This window comes from Saimiri boliviensis, chromosome 5, assembly GCF_048565385.1.
Source record: "Saimiri boliviensis isolate mSaiBol1 chromosome 5, mSaiBol1.pri, whole genome shotgun sequence".
NCBI lineage: Eukaryota > Metazoa > Chordata > Mammalia > Primates > Cebidae > Saimiri > Saimiri boliviensis.
Genome location: NC_133453.1, coordinates 39,378,574 through 39,385,031, shown reverse-complemented (window position 1 = coordinate 39,385,031; position 6,458 = coordinate 39,378,574).

Genomic DNA, 6,458 nt, shown 5'->3' with positions numbered 1-6,458 from the left:
CAAGCCTATGTATTAAGGAAATCTGAAGCTTCTGTTCTTGTATTTTGGAAGCCTTAAGCTGCCACATAAAAAGCTCGGCTGCCTTATTAGAGAGATTACATAGAGAGACAACAAGAAGGAGCCCCATGGAGAGGGAGAAGGATAATTCCCAAGATTACATGGAAAGAAAGATCTACGTATTATCTATCTATCTATCTATCTATCTATCTATCTATCCTGATATCTATCTATCTATCTATCTATCTATCCTGATATCTATCTATCTATCTATCTATCCTGATATCTATCTATCTATCTATACTGATATCTATCTATCTATCTATCCTGTTATCTATCTATCTATCTATCCTGATATATATATATATGAGAAAGGAGAGAAACAGACACATCAAACCAGATGTATCTATCCTGATATCTATCTATCTATCTATCTATCTATCCTGATATCTATCTATCTATCTATACTGATATCTATCTATCTATCTATCCTGTTATCTATCTATCTATCTATCTATCCTGATATATATATATATATGAGAAAGAAAGGAGAGAAACAGACACATCAAACCAGATGTTCTTTCATCCCAGCTGAACCCAGCCTTAACAGCTATTTAAGGTGCAAGACAAGTGAGTGATCATGAGTGTTCCAGCCCAATCAGGTTCCTAGATTACTGTAAGTCCAGCTAACATCCAATATCAAGTGGACCAGAAGAACTGCCCAACAAGCAAGTATCTTGAGAGATAATAAAATGGTTGTTTCAATCCACTAGATTTTGGAGTGGCTTGTTATACAGCAATAAGTAACTCACTTATCAAATCAAAATTGAATATTTTGGAAGTCAGACTGAATGTAATACAGAAATTAAAATGTAAACTACAAATTATGTGCCTATACAAGTGGTTAATATCTTGAAAATAAAAATCGTTCATTATAAAACTTAAATAAAATCCCCAAGTCTTCAAAAGAAAAAAAAAAATGGACAAAGGAGATGATCTGTCTACTTATAGCAGGGAAAACCAAAATGACTTAAGAGCAAGAAGAAGTGTTCATCATTATTTAAAAGACCATTAATACTCATACTGTTGGCAAGAATGTGAAGTGGTACAATCTTTCTGGAGAGCAATTTGTTAGCATGACATTTCTGTAAATAGCTACGAGATAATCACAGATCCACAGATCCAAATAAATAAACAAAAGAATGTTAATTTCAAACTTAATGTTTAACAATATGAAAACTATTTAAAAACTTATGGAATATTAATATTTTAGGATAGTCTACATCCTGCAAATGTTTAAGAAAATTCATGTAGCATGCATGTAAAGTAAAAAAATAAAATAAAAATTATATATATGTTTTGATTCAAGCTTTTAAAATTCATAAAAGATATATATATATGCATAATAAAAACTAAAAGAAAATAAAATTGTTAAATGTAGCAGTAGAATTATAACTACTTTTGTTTTCTTTTCTATACATCTCTCCATTTTCTAAATTTTCTGTGACTGTGCATTACTTTCACAGAAAAAACAAGAATGTTATTTTTAAGTCATATTAATTAAGATATTGACATAGGTAATTGAGAATAATTTCCGGTTAAAATTATATCTTTTGAAATTTGGGAGATAATTTTAAAATGACCTAGTCTGATCTACCATTCAAATGATGAGAAAAATAGGTCTAGAGATTTAGATGCCCAAGCTAGTATGTAGAAGCAGAATCTTACTTAGAACTCAAATTATTTATCCTCTGAGATCTATATATCTTTTTATACCATTTCATGAACTACCTGTAATAGTGATACCAATAAGATGTAAAGATAGAGCCAAGATGGCTGAATAGATGCAACTCTGGTGTACAATACCCAGTGAGAGAGATGCAGAAATCCAGAGATCTCCTAGCTCCAACCGAGGTACCAGGTGCATTTCAATGGGTCTGGCAGAGCAGACCGAGGTGGGGAGGGGTGCCACTTCACCCAGAAAGTGCATCTGACCTGGTTTATCGGAAGCTTCCCCTCTGGCACTCCAGTCCAGATACAGCGCTTCCCCCAAAGCCTCAGCAATACACAGGACAGGAGATCTTTGCCAGTCAAGCACTGGGAATTACAAGTGCAGAGTTGAATAATAATCCAGGATGGTGTCCCAGATTGGTAAACAGATCTAAGCAAACGCATAAGCACATAAGCCAGCCAGGAGAGCCTGGGGATGAGCTATTGCCCCCTCCCCTAGCCTGGAGAAAGAGAGAACTGAAGGCAGGAGGACAGATGCAGCAGCTGGGTGTGCCCCTCCCCTGTGACTGAAAACAGGGAAACAGGCAGTGCGGCTGGGCGGGTCCCTACCCTCCCCCACAAACTCCAGAGGGCTGAACCACTAACTCTAGCAGGTTGCGCAGCCAGTGCCACAGTCTGAGCTCAACCCTGAATGACCCAGCCCCATGGAGGAAGGACTTAGCCCACCATTAAAAGGGTGCGACTAGGCCTCAGGTTTTAACAAAAAACACAGGAAGCCTTTGTAGCAAAGGGATGCCACTCTTGACCACCCAGCAGTGCCTCCAGGTCAGCAGAAGAGGTGGGCCTAATCTCCCAGTATAAACAAACAAACAAAAAGACACAGGAAGCTTACCTAGCAACCTGAAGGAGTCCATAGAAACCAAGTAGTGCCTTAACAGGCAGACAAGTGACCTCATCAAGCAGCTCCCTGACACCACAGCCAGGTAAATGTACAAAGATGGGAAAAAAACAGTGCAAAAAAGATGAAACCATCCAAGACCAGAACACCTCTTCTCCTTCAAGGGATCACAACTCCTCAACAACATGGGAACACAACATGACCGAGAAAGAGTGCAATGAACTGACAGAAACAGGCTTCAGAAGGTAGATAATAACAAAGTTCTCTGAACTAAAGGAGCATGTTCTAACACAACGCAAAGAAACCAAAAACCTTGAAAAAAGGTTAGACGAAATGCTAACTAGAATAACGAGCTTAGAGAAGAACATAAACGACTAAATGGAGTTGAAAAACACAGCACGAGAACTACGTGAAGCAAACACATGTTTTAATAGCTGAATAGATCAAGCAGAAGAAAGGATATCAGAGACTGAAGATCAAATGAATGAAATAAAAAGAGAAGGCAAGACAAGAGAAAAAAGCGTGAAAAGAAATGAACAAAGCCTCCAAGAAATATGGGATTCTGTGAAAAGACCTAATCTATACTTGATCAGTGTACCTGAATATGATGGGGAGAATGAATCCAAGCTGGAAAACATGCTCCAGAATACTATCCAGGAGAACTTCCCAAGCCTAGCAAGGCAGTCCAATATTCAAATCCAAGAAATACAGAGAACTCCACAAAGATATTCCTCAAGAAGAGCAATACCAAGGCACATAATCATCAGATTCACCAGGGTTGTAATGAAGGAAAAAATACTTAGGACAGCCAGAGAGAAAGGTCAGGTCACCCACAGAGGGAAGCCAATCAGGCTCACAGCGGATCTCTCAGCAGAAACCCTACAAACCAGAAGAGAGTGGGAGACAATATTCAACCTTCTTAAAGAAAAGAACTTTCAACCCAGAATCTCATATCCAGCCAAACAAAGCTTCATAAGTGACGGAGAAATAAAATCATGGTCAAGCAATTACTGAGAGATTTCATGACCACCAGACCTGCCCTACAAGAGCTCCTAAAACAAACACTAAGCAAGAAAAGGAACAAGTACAAGCCACTGAAAAAGCACACCAAATGGCAAAGACCAAAAATGCAATGAAGAAAATGAGTCAGTTAACAGGCAAGAAAACCAGCCAGTAACAAAATGGCAGGATCAAATTCTCACATAACAATATTAACATTGAATGTAAATGGTCTAAATGCCCCAATCAAAAGACATAGACTGGCAAACTGGATAGAAAGTTAAGACCCATCGGTGTGCTGTATTCAGGAAACCCATCTCATATACAAAGACACACATAGACTCCAAATAAAGGGATGGAAGAAGATTTACCAAGTAAATGGAGAACAAAAAAATGCAGCGGTTGCAATCATAGTCTCTGATAAAACGGACTTCAAACCAACAAAGATCAAAAGAGACAAAGAAGGACACTACATAATGGTAAAAGGATCAATCCAACAGGAAGAGCTGACTATTCTAAATATATACCTACCCAACATAGGAGCAGCCAGATACATAAAGCAAGTTCTTAACGACCTAAAACATGACTTAGACTCCCACACAATAATAATGGGAGACTTCAACACTCCGCTGTCAGTATTAGACAGATCAACAAGACAGAAATTAACGAGGACATCCAGGACTTGAATGCTGAGCTGGACGAAGTGGACCTAATAGACATATACAGAATGCTCCACCCCAAATCCACAGAATATACATTTTTCTCAGCACCACATTGCACTTACTCTAAAATTGACCACATCATTGGAAGCAAATCACTCCTCAGGAAAGCAAAAGAATGGAAATAATAACAAACAGTCTATCAGACCACAGCCCAATCAGATTAGAACTCAGGATTAAGAAACACACTCAAATCTGCACAACCACTTGGAAACTGAACAACTTGCTTCTGAGTGTTGACTGGATAAACAATGAAATGAAGGCATAAATAAAGATGTTCTTTAAAACCAATCAGAATGAAGACACAACCTACCAGAATCTCTGGGACACCTTTAAAGCATTTTCTAGAGGAAAAATTTATAGCAATAAATGCCCACATGAGAAACAAGAAAATATCTAAAATTGACACCCTATCATCAAAATAGAGCTAGAGGAGCAAGATCAAAAAACTCAAAAGCTAGCAGACGACAAGAAATAACTAAGATCAGAGCAGAACTGAAGAAGATAGAGACACAAAAAACCCGTCAAAAAATCAATAAATCCAGGATCTGGTTTTTTGAAAAGATCAACAAAATAGACCACTAGCCAGACTAATAAAAAAGAAAAGAGAGAAGCATAAAATAGATACAATAAAAAATAATAAAGAGGATATCACCACTGATGCCACAGAAATATAAACCACTATCAGAGATTACTATAAACAACTCTATGCACATAAACCAGTAAACCTGGAAGAAATAAACGAATTCCTGTACACTTGTACTCTACCAGGACTAAACCAGGAGGAGGTTGAAACTATGAATAAACCAATAAGAAGGGCTGAAGTTGAGGCAGCAATCAATAGCTTACCAACGAAAAAAGCCCAGGTCCAGATGGATTCACAGCCGAATTCTGCCAGACATACAAAGAGGAGCTGATTCCATTCCTTCTGAAACGATATCAAACAATACAAAAAGAGAGAATCCTTCCTAACTAATTTTATGAGACCAATATCATCATGATACCAAAACCCGGCAGAGACTCAACTAAAAAAGAAAACTTCAGGCCAATATCCATGATAAACATTGACACAAAAATCTTCGATAAAATACTGGCAAACCAAATGCAGCAGCACATCAAAAAGCTTATTCATCACGATCGAGTAGGCTTCATCCTGGGGATGCAAAGCTGGTTTAACATATGCAAGTCCATAAACATAATCCATCATATAAATGGAACCAAAGATAAAAACCACATGATTATCTCAATAGATGCAGAGAAGGCCTTCAACAAAAGCCAACAGCCCTTTATGCTAAAAACTCTCAATAAACTAGGTATCGACGGAACGTATCATAAAATGATAAAAGCTATATATGACAAACCTACAGCCAATATCATAATAAACAGGCTAAAGCTGGAAGAATTCCCTTTGAAATCAGGCACTAGACAAGGATGCCCTCTCTCACTATTCCTATTCAATATAGTACTGGAAGTTCTAGCCAGAGCAATTAAGCAAGAAAAAGAAATAAAGGGTATTCAATTAGAAAAGGAGGAAGCCAAATTGTCTCTATTTGCCGATGACATGATTGTATATTTAGAAGACCCCATCGTCTCAGTCCAAAATCTCCTCAAACTGATAAGCAACTTCAGCAAAGTCTCAGGATACAAAATCAATGTGCAGAAATCACAAGCATTCCTATATAAAATAACAGGCAAACAGAGAACCAAATCAAGAGCAAACTCCCATTCACAACTGCTAAAAAGAGATTAAAATACCTAGGAATACAACTAACAAATCATTAAAGGACCTCTTCAAGGAGAACTACAAACCACTGCTCAACGAAATAAGAGTGGACACAAACAGATGAAAAAACATTCCATGCTCATGGTTAGGAATAATCAATATCGTGAAAATGGCTATACCACCCCAAGTTATTTATAGACTCAACACTATCCCCATCAAGCTACCAATGACCTTCTTCACAGAACTGAAAAAAAAAAAAACACTTTAAATTTCATATGGAATCAAAAGAGAGCCCACATAGCCAAGATAATCCTAAGCAAAAAGAACAAAGCTGGAGGCATCACACTGCCAGACTTCAAACTATACTACAAGGCTATAGTAATCAAAACAG